At 40.9% G+C, this 17735-nt stretch overlaps 1 protein-coding gene across 3 annotated transcripts in view; it reads left to right on the forward strand.

Moving 5' to 3' along the window:
* SPIRE1 (spire type actin nucleation factor 1) overlaps nucleotides 1-17735 on the forward strand; it is a 206210-nt gene that overhangs the window by 51270 nt on the left and 137205 nt on the right. For all 3 annotated transcript variants that reach the window (XM_082668138.1, XM_082668139.1, XM_082668140.1), the window contains exon 3: nucleotides 3480-3544. The gene's annotated coding sequence lies outside the window, so the exon portion shown is untranslated. The remainder of the gene's footprint in view (nucleotides 1-3479; nucleotides 3545-17735) is intronic.

The raw sequence follows: 17735 nt of genomic DNA on the forward strand, positions 1-17735 counted from the left end.
CCCGTGTCCCCTGCATTGGCAGGCTGATTCTTAATCACTGCACCACCAGGAAAGTCCAAAGGAGCTAGATTTTTATTTCCTTTTCAAAGTACCTTTCTTTATAGAAATTATGTTAGCTTGTTGTATTTTGTACCACAGGCAGATACAGAGAAGGAAGTAAAAATAACTTCATACCCTACCATCTAGTTGTAATGACTGTTTAGAATATTCTTCTAGACATTTCTTCCCATATATACGTAATAAAGTTGACTTATTCTTTGAGCACCTTTCTGTGCTACTCTTAGGGATACGTGCATCTTTGTGTAAATGACAAACTTGGCTTTAAGGAGTTAGCCAGGCTGATGGAAAGGGTTTGGATATGGAGTGGAACTTTCCAGGCAAAAGGACATCATAGTGAGGACTCAGAGAGCAAGCTTGTTGAAACTGACAGACAACAGGATGTCAACATGGAGAGTGTGAGGGGGAAGGTATAGGAAATGGAGGCAGACAAGTGGTGCCAGGTCTTAGAGGCTGTATTAAAGATTGGATGTAGATCCAGTGTCTCTTCAAGGGAAAAATCATTTCCTTCCGAAATTTTCTTGTTTCATTACGGTCATTCTTATTTTGCTATGTATCTTCATTTGCTTGTAGTTAGGAGGGGTATCGTTTTTATGCATTCACATTTCATCAGTTAAAGCATCATTTAATTAAATTGTTTTTGTAGTCACATAAGTAGAGTTGTATGAATAGGTTTGGGACCAGACTCAACTGACCTGTGGTAAACGTTCAGCTCCCCTACCTGGTGACCTAAGAGTAGCTAGCCTGTTCATGGCCAGTAGTTGTCACAGAGATCAGTCAGTATGGTCTCTAGAGGACTGGGGAGTGTGAGATGGGTAAGTCAGCTAGATAGAGGCTGACTAAGAGAGCTTCTGCGGTTCAGTGTGGTGTCTCTTGGCATCTTCCCTAAATTTTGTAGAGATTTTACTGCATTTGGCAGATATTGTAAGACATATTTAAAAGAAAAGCCTGTTAGCAGTAAAATTGATGTTGTGATATTGTGATAATTACCTAATTTCTTTTGATGATGATGTTTCTTAATTTTTTGTGAGAGGTTTATTGAAATGTAATTCACAAATGGTCGGTACAAGTTAAACGACCATTTATCGTGTGTGATTCATTAGCTTTTGTTATATTCACAGAATTATGCAGCCATCACCACAATCACTTTTAGAACATTTTTGTCACCTCTAAAAGAAATCTGTTACCCTTTAGCTATCATCCTCCATCTTCCCACTTCCCCTAGCAACCACTAATTTACTTTCTTTCGCTATAGATTTGTCTGCTCTGGACATTCCATGTAAGTGAATCATAATATGTGGTCTTTTGTGACTGACTGTGATTTTCACTTAACATAATGTTTTCAGTCTTCATCTGTGTTATAGCATGTATCAATACTTCACTCCTTTTTAGTTCTGAATATTCAACTGTATGGATAGACCATATTTTGTTTTTACCCATTCATTAGTTGGTGGACATATAAGTCATTTCCACCATTTGGCCATTATGTGTAACACTCCTATAAACATTTCTGTACAGGTTTTTGTGTGGATGTAAGTTTTTATTTCTCTTGGATATATACACAAGAGCAGAATTTGTTGGGTCAACTGGTAACTCTGTGTTTTAACTTTTGAGGAACTGCCACATTGCACCAGCAGTGTATGAAAGTTTTGGTTTTTCCACATCCTCGCTGACACTCCTTATCATCTGACTTCCGTTCTAGCCATCCTAGTGGGTGTGAAATGGCATCTCGTGGTATGGATTTGCATTTCCCTGATGACTGATGATGTTGAGCAGAGCATGTTTTCATGTGCTTATTGGACATTTGTACATCTTTGTAGAAATGTCTGTTTGGATCCTTTGCCCATTTTTTAATTGGGTTATTTGTCTTTTTATTATTGAGTCGTAATAGTTCTTTATATATTCTAGAGACAAGTTCCTTGTCAGATACATGATTTGCAGCTATTTTCCCCTATTCTGTGAGTTTTCTTTTCATTTTTTTAATGGTATCCTTTCAAGCACAAAAGTTTTTAATTTTGATGAAGACCAGTCTTCTGTTTTTTCTTTCTCGTTTGGTGGCATATCTAGAAGTGCATTGCTAGGGACTTCCCTGGTGGTCCGGTGGTTAAGACTCCGTGCTTCCACTGCAGGGGGTGTGGGTTTAATCCCTGGTCGGGGAATTAAGATTCTGCATGCCGTGTGGCACAGCCAAAAATAAATAAAGAAAAATTAATTTTTACATATGGTGTGAAGAGTCCAACATCATTCTTTTGCATGTGGATATCCAATTGTTCCAGAGCTATAGTTTCTTTTTTTTTTTTTTTTTTTTTTTTTGCAGTATGTGGGCCTCTCACTGTTGTGGCCTCTCCCGTTGCGGAGCACAGGCTCCGGACGCGCAGGCCCAGCGGCCATGGTTTACGGGCCCAGCCACTCCGTGGCATGTGGGATCTTCCCGGACCGGGGCATGAACCCGTGTCCCTGCATCGGCAGGCAGACTCTCAACCACTGCGCCACCAGGGAAGCCCCAGAGCTATATCTTGAAGAAACTATTTTTCTTCATTGAATGATCTTGGTACCCTTGTCAAAAATCAGTTGACCTGATGTGATTATAAATGGGATTGTTTTCTTAATTTTGTTTTTGGATTGTTCACTGTAAATATTTAGAAGTGCAATTTATTTTTGTATAATGATCTTGTATCCTGCAATCTTGCTGAACTCATTTATTAGTTTTAGTACTTTCTTAGTAGATTCCCTAGGTTTTTCTATGTAAGAGATCATGTCATCTGTGAATAGAGAGCTTTTCTTCTTCACTTCCAATATGGATGTCTTTTATTTCATTTTCTTGCTGTTTTTTTTTTTTTAAAGCCTTTTTGAAAAAGATTAATTATTTTGGCTGCATTGGGTCTTCGTTGCTGTGCGCAGGCTTTCTCTAGTTGCGGTGAGCAGGGACTACTCTTCGTTGTGATGCGCGGGCTTCTCATTGTGGTGGCTTCTCTTGTTGCGGAGCACGGGCTCTAGGCGTGTGGGCTCAGTAGTCGTAGCTTGCGAGCTCCAGAGCACAGGCTCAGTAGTTGTGGTGCATGGGCTTAGTTGCTCTGCGGCATGTGGGATCTTCCCGGACCAGGAATTGAACCCGTGTCCCCTGCATTGGCAGGCAGATTCTTAAACGCTGCTCCACCAGGGAAGTCCCTTGCTGTTTCTTTTTAAAAATTGTTTTTATGGAACTCAGAGTCAGAGGGTGGAGTAATCCCCCAAACTCTTTAAGTAATTTACTTCAAATCTGTTTTATGAGAGAATATTTAAATGTTTGAATGCTAAATCAGAGACTTTTGAAATAATCTTTATATAATTTATATTTCAAGTAGAAATATAAACTTTTGTGTGTTGAAACATAGTTTGGCCTAGTATGACTGAATTTTGAGCTGTTTTTTGTTTCCCCTTAGGATCATTTTCTGTTTAGAGTATCAACTTTATTGCAAGAGTACTTTATAGAATATAAGTTTAAAAGGTATGTATGGCTTTCCAGTGAGGAGTTGGTGCCTGACTTTACTTGTTGCACTCCCATGTTTTTATTCAGAGGTTTTTTGTTTTTGTTTTTTTAATTAATTAATTAATTTTTGGCTGCGTTGGGTCTTCGTTGCTTTGCACGGGCTTTCTCTAGTTGCAACGAGTGGGGGCTACTCTTCATTGCGGTGTGTGGGCTTCTCATTGTGGGGGCTTCTCTTGTTGCAGAGCATGGGCTGTAGGTGTGCAGGCTTCAGTAGTTGTGGCACACGGGCTTAGTAGTTGTGGCTTGCGGGCTTTAGAGTGCAGGCTTAGTAGTTGTGGCGAATGGGCTTAGTTGCTCCGCGGCATGTGGGATCTTCCTGGACCAGGGCTCGAACCCGTGTCCCCTGCATTGGCAGGCGGATTCAGAACCACTGCGCCACCAGGGAAGTCCCAGAGCTTGTGTTTTAATACATAAATAAGTAAATAATTTGGTTAGGGTTACATGAACATGGCAAAAATGAGAACAGTGGATACATGCTTTGGACACAAATATTCCCTCTTTACTCTAGAGGCAATAGTACTTGATTTCTTAAACTTATTTATATAAATTTGGCTTTATTAAACTTGGAATTTTATTTTTTCCTTCTGCATGGTTAATAAAATTAGGTAGTTAATTCCAACATAATAAAAAGGAGCAAAACAATTATTTGGTACTTTTCTTATTAAGGTATTTTCAAATATATTATTCTATTACTGTTATACAGCTTACACAGGGAAAGAAATTTAATAAATTAATTAAAAATGGATCCACAACCTGTAATTGTGAAATGGGCCCAGGGTCTCATGATATTGGGCCAGTAGGTATGGCCTGTAATTATGACTGTCAGGTATTGTTAAAAGTGTCCCCTGTTGTTTTTGCAGGAGTCTTTGTTACCAGATCTGATTTTAACTTGGGAAGGGAGGAAAGCAGAATGCTTACAGGAAAGGAGCTGGCAAAAACATTGAAGGAGATTGTGACCTTAAAGTTTTTATTTAAACAGCTTGTTGTTTTCTGTTTTAAATTCCTTTGTTCTGAAAGGGACACAGGTCCTTTTAAGAATGGGAAATGGGAAAATTCTGCAACCCATGACAAGCTGTAAAAGGTTGCTAAGGAGATTCTGATGAGAAGGGGTAGTATTTAGATGATCTGTTACTGAGCTCTGACTTTAAAGGGAGGAAATGAAAGGAGGAGGGTGCTTTTATTTCACTCCTTTTAACTTTTAGGAAGCATGCAAAAGCAAGAATCTTCTTTTTCCTTAAACACAGAATCACTTGGTTTGGATTAAATTAATTTGTGTGGTGTTAACATTATATTTTAAAATATTTAAGTATAGGACATTGAAAAAAATGCGCAGATTTTTAGGTTGTAGCTTGATAAATTTTTACAGATAGTGATAATATTGTATTTTAATGTCACTTAAATGTACTCTATTATATATGTCTTTGAAGAATATTATCTTAAAATGTTCGATTTCAAGTGACCATCAAAGTGATAATTTCAAAGTATTACAGATTTTTATTTTCTGTTTTTAATTGCATGTTGCATTCCCCCACATTCTTTCCCAGTCTCCTGCTTGTTAAAACAAAAACTACAGGAAGAATTTCTTCCAGGAAGGAAGCAACCGTTCTGTTTGGAACTTGTTTAGAGCAGTGCTGTCCAATAGAAATATAACGGGGGATCACATATGTAATTTTAAATGTTCTAGTAGCCACATTAAAAAATAAAATGAAACAGGTGAAATCAGTTTTTATAATATATTTTATTTAACCCACTATTTCTGAATTATCATGTCAACGTGTAATCAATATGAGAATTATTAATGAACTATTTTGTATCTTTTTTTCATACTAAGTCTTTCAAATCTGGTGTGTATTTTGCTTCAGCACTTCTCAGTTTGGGCTAGCCACACTTCAAGTGCTCAATAGCCACATTTGGTTAAAGAAATAGGGAGAAGAAGGAATGGAAATATTTAAGAAATGAGAAATTTGAAAGGACCAGAATAGTTTTAGTTCTGAATTATCTTTAAAAAATCATGAGGCTTAGTGGGGAGGCAGTAACAGAATGTTGAAGGGCTTGGTTAAATCTTGGTAAAACAGTAGATGCCTATTCTCAGATATACTGAGTAGATTCTAGGTAGGCAAGGGGGAGAGAGATTCCAGGCATGAATAACTGTGCTAATGAAGTGATTTCAGGGGCACCTGAGTCACAGAGTTGATTACCAAGCGCTTGAAGAAGCTATTGGAGACTAAAGTCCTTTTTCAACAAACATTTCTTGAGCACCTGCTGTGTCTAGGCTGTCTTCTAGGATTTGGGATACACCAGTGAACAAAACAGACAAAAATCTTGGCCCTCAAATATTTGCATTATACTAGGGGTAGACAGAAAATAAATATGATAAATAAGTGAACTATAGTATGTAGAAGGTTATGAGTGTGTTGGAGAAAATTAATATAGAAAACTGTGATGGGGAGCATGGTGGTAGTAGTGATGGTGGTAGGTTTGCATTTTTTAACAAGGTGATTAGAATGGACCTCCCAAAATGGTTACAAATGAGCAAAAGCTTGAAGGAAGTAAGGGAGCAAGTATCTAGGTATCCGGGGAAGAGCATTTCAGACAGAGTGAACAGTTCTGCTCCGGTCTGAAGGTGGGAGAGTATCTGCTGAGCTCCTGTGGTGGCAGGAGGCCATTGTGGTGGGATCAGAGAGGAATGGGGTACCAGATCACCAAGGTAGTGCTTCTCCGACCTTAACATGCATACAACCCCCCTAAGGATCTTGGTAAAATTTAAATTCTGATTTGGTTGGTTTTGAGTGGAGCCAGAGATAACAAACTCTCAGGTGCTGCTCCTGCTGATGTTAGGACCACACTTTGATTAGCAAGGATGTAGGGCCTTAAAGGCCATTGTAGGACTATGTAAATGTGAGACTTTTGAGATCACCAAAGGAACGAGGGTAGACAGAAAAGAGACGGGACTAAGGGCTGAGCCCTGGAATACCCCAACATTAAGAGGGTGGAGAGACAAGGAGGAACCAGTGAAGAAGCCTCAGAAGAAGTGACCAGAAAAGTAGGAGGAAAACCATGTGAGGGTCATGTCCAGGACACCGAGTAACTAAAGCACATCTAGGAGGAGGAAGTGGCCTACTGTATGAAATGCTGTCTAACAGGTAGGTGAGATGAGAACTAGGAATTGGTTATTGAGTTTGACAGTGTGGTGGTTGCTGACAGGCAGAGTTGGTGTAGTGGTGTGGGGGCAAAAGTCATACTGCAGTGAGTTTAAAAGAGAAAGGAAAGAAATTGGAGACAGTAAATAAAGGCAACTTATTGAGGCATTTTCCTGTAAACTGTGGGTATATCAGTTAATCTACTCCATAACAAATAACTCTGAAACTTAGTGGTTTAAAACAACAAACATTTGCTCTCTCACCATTCCTGTGGGTCAGGAGTTGCTTATCTGAGTGCTCTGGCTCGTGTTTCTCAGGAGGTTTAGTCAGGATATTGGCCAGGGTTGCGGTCATCCTAGGGCTCAGCTGGGGGTTGGGGAGGGCCTCTGCTTCGACTATGGCTCCCTCACACAGCTGCTGGCGGGGGCCTCAGTTCCTCACCGCATGGCCTTCTCGTAGGCAGCACGGTGGCTGGCTTCTTGCAGAGAGTGTGACCCAAGATCGAGAAGCTAGAATGTCTTTGATGCCCTAGCCTTAGAAGTCACATTCTGTCACTTGTACTGTTTTCTGTTGGTCCTGTGGACACAGTGTGGGAGGCACTACATGAGAGAATAGGTGCCAAGTGTGGGGACTATCAGGGGCCACCTGGGAGTCTGGCTAACCCGGCAGTTAGGAGAGTTAGGACGATAGCTGGAGAGGAAGGTGGGATCCCAGAGAGTTCTTAGTTTTTGTTTTATTTTTGTATTGATAAAAGAAGTAACAGCATATTTGTATGTTGATCCAGGAATGATCCAGTATACAAAGGAAGACTGTTGATGCAGAATAGGACGGAGAATTGCTGGCGAATTATCCTTGAGGGTGGGAGCTAGAGCACAAGTGAAGGACTTGGGAATCGGCGTCACACAGGTTGAGGACAGTCCATGTGGAGTAACAGGAGGGAAGACAGAGTCTGTGTGTATGGGGGGTGTTCAAAGGCAGTTAGACGTGATGGCAGGGTGTTTGTGGACGTGCTCTTCTGATGACTTCAGCCCTCGCAGTGACATGAGCATCAGGGTCCTTCTTGGCGTGTGGGCATGGGAGAGGAGGAGGGGAGATAGTCAGCTGGGACAGTGGGAGAGTCCATGGGCTAAGGAAATGTTGGTGGCTTCTGGGCTGCATTAGCCAGCCACATGAGAGGAAGAATTGTAAATTTAAATAAATTTAAAGCAAGATCAGTCCGTATAGTTTTCTGTTTTGCTCCAGCCACATTCATTTGTCAAAAGCAGGTGAAGAGTGGGGTTTAACCAGTGTGTGGTGTAGTCAAAGGAGGTGAGGGAGAGTGAAAAGAACATAGGATCAATGGATTGGAGATCCTGGTGGGGTCAAAAGATTATTCGAGTCAGATCCTAGAGGGAATGAACTAGAAAGCTAGAAGGAGGTTGTCAAAGAAAGGGACCCTTGAGATGGAGGTGATGGAAAGTTGCACTTATTGGTAATGAGGGAGTCCGGGGTATTGCCACTGCAGTGGGTGGCACAGAAACGAGAGGCCAGGGTGTGGAAAGGTCCTGTTAACTTCACCAAGAGTTGAGGGAGGAGAAGGACAGTGAAGCCACAGGTCACGTCCTGGCACTGTGCGGGGTACAGTCACAGATGAGAGCAGCGAGGAGGGCAGGTGTGGTCTGGGACAGAAGAGGCAAAGCTGGGGAGCTTTGAGGGGGAGTCAGGGAGATGGGCGAGGAGGCACTGTGAGAAGCAAGGAGGACATCTTCCCAATTCCAGGCCCAGTGATTTGAGAATTATTACAGAAAGGCCAGCCAGGACCAGCACTGCCCCTGGGGAGATTCAGGCTTAGGTTAGAGCAAGAAGGGGAAGGGGGAGCGTTCAGAGAAATTGAAGATACAGGGAACCCTTAGTTGTGCACAACGGAAGGATTTCAAGAGTTGGGGAGGGGTGGGCCCAGGCCTAGAAGAGGGGACCATGGAGCCTTGTGGGATGCAAGGTGGGGAGGTGGGTCACGGGCGCCTGTGGCTTCTGTCCCCGTTGCCATCAGTGGGGACACAGGCAGGGTGGTCTTAGTGCTGGTGCAGGTCTCAGGGCAGATGAGGTGTAGGGCGGTGGGCTCTGGAGAGGAGTGCGTGGGGCTACCTGTGATGCCAGCAGGTGGAAGACCCTGACTTCTCCCTGGCAGTGGAGCAGGCAACTGCTTAGGGAAAAAAAGACAACAGCCCTTCTCACCTGGGTAATGACTGGGAGAGATGGGGGGAAAGCAAGTCAGACTTCAGTACTTGAATTTGCTGTGTTGGTGAACTGGCTCTCAAAACAAAACAAAACAACACTGATTTCTGTGGTCTAAATACTGCCACTTGGCCAATTTTAAGCTATCAGAAGTTTAACCAGCCAGCTTGCAAAATTCTGAAATTCTGCCCCCGGGCTCCAGATTAGTGGCTCTGGACTCTGCAGCTTGCCGTGCACTGTAGGGCTGACTCCGTGTCTTCTCTTTAAAATCATTTCGCCCCATTTGGGAGCTTTGGAGTTAGGCAGGCCTGGAACTAGTACTAATCCTCAATTTTGCTTCTGTATAGCCCCTAACCTTAGTGAGCCCCAGTTTCCTGTCAGTAAACTGATGATATTACCACCTGTCCCTGGGGTGGTTGTAAGGATTAGAGATCAGATAGGAAAAGTGCCTAGGACAGCTTCTGGCATGGCAGATACTATTGCTATTATTATTATTGTCATCACCTTAATGTAAAACTTTGTTAAAACGAATTCACAAACCAGATTATATACTGCATTTTCATATGCAAACATAGGAGTAGAGATTGCAGTTAATGTTTTGGAGAGCAATTTATCATTGAAGAGCATGGGTTTAATCCATTAATTATATTTCTAGGAACTTTTTCAAAGGAAATAACTCTGAATGTGTGCAAAAATGTAGCAAGAAGATATTTATTTGCAGCACTTTTTAAAATAATTTATTTTATATTGGAGCATAGTTGATTAACAATGTTGTATCAGTTTCAGGTGTACAGCAAAGTGATTCAGTTATAATGCAGCACTTTTTATAAGAGAGAAAAGTTAGCATCTGTCTAGCTGTCTCACTGTTGTGCAAGAGAAGACTCTACATTATTAAAAACAAATGGATGGAATAGAATTGTTTATGTGAAAAGATGGTCCATTATGGTATAAAACAGGTTATCAAATAGTAGGTACCAAATGATCCAATTTTTATTAACAAATATGAACAGGACAAATATAATGAACTGTTAATAGTGAGATATAGATATATATATAATATTCTTTTATTTTTTAATGTTGAAATATATATTTTTTAAATTAGGAATTATGCTTCCATTTATTGGATCAGATCATAAGTGTTTTCCATTAAAAAATTTTTTTCATTGAAGTATAGTTGATTTACAATGCTTTAGTTTCTGGTGTACAGCAAAGTGATTCATTCATATATATATTCTTTTTCATATTCTTTTCCTTTATGGGTTATTATAAGATAATGAATATAGTGCCCTGTGTTATACAGTAGGACTTTGTTGTTTATCTGTTTTATATATAGTAGTTTGTATCTACTAATCCCAAACTCCTAATTTATTCCCCCCCTTCCCCTTTGGTAACCATAAGTTTGTTTTCTATGTCTGTGAGTCTGTTTCATAGATAAGTGCACTTGAATCATATTTTAGATTCCACATGTAAGTGATATATGGTATTTGTCTTTCTTTGTCTGACTTCACTTAGTATGATAATCTCTAGGTCCATCCTGTAATGTTCCTTTAGATTGCTTGTATTTTCCGAGATTTCTTTTTTTTTTTTTTTTTTTTTTTTGGCGGTACGCGGGCCTCTCGCTGTTGTAGCCTCTCCTGTTGTGGAGCACAGGCTTCGGACGCGCCGGCTCAGTGGCCATGGCTCACGGGCCTAGCCGCTCCGCGGCATGTGGGATCTTCCCGGACCGGGGCACGAACCCATGTTCCCTGCATCGGCAGGCGGACTCTCAACCACTGTGCCACCAGGGAAGCCCCCGAGATTTCTAATGGATATATTTTGCTTTTGTAATAAGAAAAGAGACATCATGGATATATGTTGGGGTGGAGAGTAGGTATGTGAGGTGAACATACATTTGCTTTCTTACTAGTTCTGAGTGACTTGAGCATTCTGCACCATTTGTCCAAACTCAGACCCAGTCCTGTGACTAAGCCCGGGATGAGCAGGGAAGGCAACAAGCCATGCTCATTGCCTTAGAGCCTGGCCACAAGTCAGCGATAGTGTAGTAGATTCCCATAAAATTCAGTGTCTTTAGGGATTTCAATGATTTTCACTAGGAGAGAAAATCGAAATAGGGTTGAGGTGGAAAGCATCTGACAAGGTGACCCAAAAGAAAAAAATGTGAGACATAGGGGAAAGTTAGCAGTTGCAGGCCATCCTAAAAAGATGAACTGCAATTTCTTTTAAAGACTTTCCAGGAATATTGTTGAATTAGCACAATCCATTTTCAAGAAACAGGACCTTGTGATTGTCACAAGTTACTCAAGCAATTAGAAACCAGGAAATTTGATCTTATGTAAACCAGTACATGAGTCACACAGTCAAACAAATATAGTAACAAAGCTGAGAGATCCGGTGTGGTTCTTATACCAGATGACTTCTCAGATAACTGAAATATTTTCTGCAGTTTGTTTACCTTGAGCTAAGTAAAAAGCAAGTTGCGTGTCCTAACAAAGTTATCTTTTATCCCATTGTTCAGCAGGTACGAGAGTAAGTCAGGTTTTTAATTATGTGTAGAGTACTAATAAAAGGGAACATTAACACTGTTAACTGTAAAAGTCAGGTAATTATAGGGAGAAAATAATTTACTGGTTTTAGTAAAATAAGCAGCCCTGGAAAGGAGCTAGACCAGGAAAGTAGCCCCTGAGCTAGGGAGGCGCAAAGACACCCCCTCCCCCTGCCCTCCCGCTCCCTCCTCCCTCTTTCTTTCTCCTTCTCTCCCTCCTCCCTCTCTCCTTGTACCTCTTTCCTTTTCCTTCTTTCTACAAGAAAGCACCTACCCTGTGCTAGACACTGTTTTAGGCTTTGAGAGTATAACAATGGGCAAGACAGACAAAAACCTCTGCTTGTGTGGATTCACATTCTATTGTTTATAGATAACATGCAAATAAATGTATATAAAATAATATATGGTATTAAGAGCTATGAAGGAAAATAAAGGAGGGCAAGGGAATAGAGCATAAGTGGGCAAGGGGGTGGAGTGGACAGAGAAGAGAAGGGTATATTGTAGGAGTGAAGGTCTCTTTCATGGTGACATTTGAGCAGAGATCTGAATGATGTGAGGGAATAAGCCAGGCAGAAGAAAAAGCAAGTGTGAAGGCATTGTACAGAGAGGTACCCAGGTGGTCACAGAACATCAAGGAGGCCAGTGTGGCTCGGGGAGGTGGTGGGTGAGGTCAGCCAGGTAGCAGCTGACCAGATCATGCAGGGCCCTGTCAGCCACAGTGAGCATCCACAGAGTATGTGGAAACCACTGGAGAGCTTTGTTTATTACAGCAACTAGTACTGCTCTCACTAATACAGATACTGACATATCTATTCAACAGAGATTTATTTGAGGACTATTACAAATTTAATTCCCTCTTACCTAGGAATAATTCAGCTCACAGACAATGTAATTGAATTATTACATACAGGTCTCCTTATTTTGATAATTGGTAATATATGAGATATTTTAATCACATTTCTGAGTTTTTCTCTTATTGCTGGTTTGTTGTTTGGACATTTGTCCTCTAGGACTTGCTAGCAAACAAAATAATGTGATTTAAAAAATTTTTATTTTGGTAGAAAACACATAAAATTTACCATCTTAACAATTTTTAAGCATACAGTTAAGCAGTGTTAAATGTATTCACATTGCTGTGCAACAGAGCTCCAGAATCTTTTCATCTTGAAGAAGTGAAACTCTGAACTACTAGCAAGAACTCTCCCTTCCCACAGTCCCTGGCAACCACCATTCTACTTTCTGTCTGTGTGAACTTGACTGCTCTAGGTACTTCATATAAGTGCGATCATACAGTATTTGTCTTTTTGTGGTTGGCTTATTTCACTTAGCGTGATGTCTCAAGGTTCTTTCGCGTTGTAGCATGTGTCAGAATTTTCTTCCTTGTTAAGGTTGAATAATATTCCACTCTATGTTTAGAACACATTTTGTTTATTCATTCATTTCTTGGTAGTCCCTTGGGTTGATTCCCCACCTTGGCCATTGTAAATAGTACTGCAGTAGACACGGGTGTGCAACCATTGGAGAGTTTTGAGCAGTGACATGATTTGGTCTTTTTCTCAGAAAGACAGACTGCACTCTGGTTCTTCTCTTTCCCCACTAATAAGTAAGCAGAGATTTTGTGTTATTTCTGAAAACTGTCTGGCACTCAGATGTTTGAGGAAATAAATGACAGAACTAAAAACTGAGCTGCAAGCTCTGGAAGCCACCAAGTGATTTACGCTGTGTTAACTCACACACGTATTAGGTCAGTGGTCCTTTACTATATGGGGATCACAGACCTCATTGAAAATCTGATGAAAAATATGGAACCTTCCTCAGAAAAACAAGCACTCAAATATACTAAATGTTTACCTAAAATGTCAGTGGGTTCTTTAACTCCTGATGCCCATAGAAGGACTTCATATATAACTAGGGCATTGACTCTTTCGCTTATACTGGTGGCTTGGAGTGCTCATCCTACAGTTATATCAGAGATCTCATAGATTCAGTCCCTGAGCAGGCAGTGCCACTTACTACAAATTGTAGGCTACAGAGCATTTGCCGTTTTCATCAGACTTATTTCATGGCAGGACAGACTTATCCCCGCCATACACAGTAGACTGATTCCAAGTCTCCAACTGTTCATGAGTCCCTAACTCCTGGCTGCTACTGGATACAGAAGCTGAGAGACCATGACTGCAGCCCTTTTATTGCTGTTTTTCTGTTTGTTTCTGGTCCATGGAGATGCTGATCGTTTTTTGAGCATGGCTGTATCTCAGAAAGGTAAAAAAAAAAAAAAAATTAGCTGTCATTTATCTGGAATGTGTTTGATGTGGAATGACAGTCTGAAAGGGTGAACTCACAGTTCACACTCAGTCTAACATATGACTGAGGAATTCCCCTTCACTGGCTATTCTCTAAGCCAGTGTATGAATTGATAGGCATTGGCGGGGAGGGGGGGTGTCCCTTGACTCAACCAAAATAGTTTTGTACCTACTATACAGATTTCTAGAGAAGAAAGTAAAAATAAAAATTTAACGTCGAGCGTTTGAGATCATTGCTTGGAAGAGATTTCTTTGTCAAAAGGCCCAAGCAAAGCCTTTCATGTGTATGTTTCAGAGTTATGAAACAGAATGAAATTAAAAGTTTAATCTGTTTTTTACTGCCCTTTCCTTCCTAGATGGAAAAAGGAAGGGATTTTTGAAAAAATATTTATTTATTTGTCTGCATCAGGTCATAGTTGCGGTATACGGGATCTTTTGTAGTGGCGCATGGGCTTTTCTCTAGTTGTGGTTTGTGGCCTCTAGAGCACGCAGGCTTAGTTGCCCTGTGGCATGTGGGATCTTAGTTCCCCAACCAGGGATTGAACCTGTGTCCCCTGGATTGGAAGGCAGATTGTTAACCACTGGACTACCAGGGAAGTCCTGAAAGGAAGGGATTTTTATCTCATCTCTGATGTCTGTGTGAGTTAGGATGCTTTCAATTGCAAGCAACAAAAAGTAGGTCAGCCTTTTATGTTTGTATGTATGTATATATGTGTGTCTATGTTTATAGAAACATATTTATATGTACATATACATGTATTACAAAAGGGCCTGGAAGCAGTAGGGGCACCCCTGTAACACTGAGCACTCCTAGCCACCCAGATATTGGTTTCTAAATAGCCTTCCCCACTAAAAGTAGCCAAGGTTTCTTGGAGAAATGGCAGATGCCAGGGCTGGGGAAGGAAGAATACAAGATGATCCCAGAACATCTTGTGCTGAGAAGTAAGGAAGCATACAAAACATTAAGGAGCATGTCCATACAATGAGATAGTATTTGCCAGTAAAGAGGAACAAGTGCTGCAACACAGATGACCCTCAGAAACATGCTATGTGAAAAATATCCAGACACAAAAGACCACATTTTATGTGATTTCATTTATATGAAATGTCCAGAAAAGGAAATCTGTAGAAACAGAAAATAGATGAATGGTTTCCCAGAGCTGGGATTTGGAGGGGTGGTGACTGCAAATGGGCATGAAGTTTGTTTTTTGAGTGATAAAAAATTAAAATTTGAGAAATTAGATTGTGGTGATGGTTGCACAATTTTATAAATAAACTAAAAATCTCCAAATTGTATACTTTAAATAAGTGAATTAAGAAAAGGCTAAGGTCAGGATGGCAGTGTGGGAAGACATGGAGTTAGCATCTCCCCACAACTCGGGTGCCTGCTGGCTGCTGGTGGAGGAATTCTGACGCCCAAGGAGACAGGAGGAACCCCAAAGTGAACCAGTAGGACATAGGGGGACAGAAGGGGGAGAAGTGGAGGCCAGACAGGATCAGCATCCCTGAGGCTGGGGAGATCAGGAGAGGTAGGTGGGAGGGGCCCTCTGGGTGGACCAGGAGAGGAGCGGAGAGTGATTGCACGGCCCACTTGGCCTGGGGAGCTTGCTGAGCTTCAAGACACATATTAATCAAACTAACAAAAATTAAATTCAAATAAAAAATATTAAAAGCAACAGGGAAAAAACAAAAAATAATATACAAAGGAATCCCCATAAAGTTATCAGCTGATTTTTCAGCAGAAACTCTGCAGGACAGAAGGGAGTGGCAGGATATACTTAAAGTGATGAAAGAGAAAAACCTACAACCAAGATTATTCTACCCAGCAAGGATCTCATTCAGATTCGATGGAGAAGTCAAAAGCTTTTAAGGCAAGCAAAAGCTAAGAGAATTCACCACCACCAAACCAGCTTTACAACAATGCTAAAGAAACTTCTCTAAGCGGGAAACACAAGAGAAGAAAAAGACCCAGAAAAACAAACCCAAAACAATTAAAATGGTCACAGGAACATACATATTGATAATTACCTTAAACATGAATGGATTAAATGCTCCAACCAAAAGACACAGGCTTGCTGAATGGATAAAAAACCAAGATCCATATATATGTTGTCTACAAGAGACCCACTTCGGACCTAGGGACACATACAGACTGAAAGTGAAGGGATGGAAAAAGATATTCCATGCAAATGGAAATCAAAAGAAAGCTGGAGTAGCAATACTCATATCAGATAAAATAGACTTTAAATAAGGACTGTTAAAAGAGATAAGGAGGGACACTACATAATGATCAAAGGATCAATCCAAGAAGAAGATATAACAATTATAAATGTTTATTCACCCAACATAGGAGCACCTCAGTACATAAGGGAAATGCTAACAACCATGAAAGGAGAAATCGACAGTAACACAATAATAGTGAGGGACTTTAACACCCCACTTACACCAATGGACAGATCATTCAAACAGAAAATTAGTAAGGAAACCCAAGCTTTAGATGACACAATAGACCAGATAGATCTAATTGATATTTATAGGACATTCCACCCAAAAGTGGCAGATCAAAGGATCAAGTGCACATGGAGTATTCTCCAGGGTAGATCACATCTTGGGTCACAAATCAAGCCTTGGAAATTTTAAGAAAATTGAAATCGTATCAAGCATCTTTTCTGACCACAACACTATGAGATTGGAAATCAGTTACAGGAAAAAACTGTAAAAAACACAAATACATGGAGGCTAAACAGTATGCTACTAAATAACCAAGAGATCAAAGAAGAAATAAAAAAATACATAGAAACAAATTTTGACCATGGAAACACGATCCAAAACATATGGGACACAGCAAAAGTGGTTCCAAGAGGGAACTTTATAGTAATTTAATCTCACCTCAAGAAACAAGAGAAATCTCAAATAAACAGTCTAACCCTACGTATAAAACAACTAGAGAGAGAAGAACAAAGAAAATGCAGAATCAGTAGAAGGAAAGCATAAAGATCAGAGAAGAAATGAATGAAATAGAAATGAAGAAAACAATAACAAAGATCAGTAAAACTAAAAGCTGGTTCTGGGCTTCCCTGGTGGCGCAGTGGTTGGGAGTCCGCCTGCCGATGTGGGGGACGCGGGTTTGTGCCTCAGTCCAGGAGGATCCCGCGTGCCGTGGAGCGACTGGGCCCATGAGCCATGGCCACTGGGCCTGCGTGTCCGGAGCCTGTGCTCTGCAGCGGGAGGGGCCGCAGCGGTGAGAGGCCTGCGCACCGAAAAATAAATAAATAAATAAAAGCTGGTTCTTTGAGAAGATAAACAAAATCAATAAACCCTTAGCCAGACTCATCAAGAAGAAAAACGGAGAGGATGCAAATCAATAAAATTAGAAATGAAAAAGGAGAAATCACAGCTGACACTGCAGAAATACAAAGGATTATAAGAGACTACTACAAACAACTATATGCCAATAGAATGGACAACCACGAAGAAATGGACAAATTCTTGGAAAGGAACAATTTTCCAAGACTGAACCAGGAAGAATTAGAAAATATAAACAGATCTATCACAAGTAATGAAATTGAAACTATAATTAAAACTCTTCCAACAGGGCTTCCTTGGTGGCGCAGTGGTTGAGAGTCTGCCTGCCGATGCAGGGGACACGGGTTCATGCCCTGGTCTGGGAAGATCCCACATGCCGCGGAGCGGCTGGGCCCGTGAGCCATGGCCGCTGAGCCTGTGCTCCACAATGGGATAGGCCACAACGGTGAGAGGCCAGCATACTGCAAAAAACCCCCAAACAAACAAAAAAACTCTTCCAACAAACAGAAGTCCTGGACTAGATGGCTTCACAGGTGAATTCTATCAAACAATTAGAGAAGAGCTAACACCGATCCATCTCAAACTCTTCCAAAAAGTTGCAGAGGGAGAAACACTCCCAAATTCATTCTATGAGGCCACCATCA

The sequence above is a fragment of the Grampus griseus genome (genome assembly GCF_964374135.1).
Source record: "Grampus griseus genome assembly, chromosome: 12".
Classification (NCBI taxonomy): domain Eukaryota; kingdom Metazoa; phylum Chordata; class Mammalia; order Artiodactyla; family Delphinidae; genus Grampus; species Grampus griseus.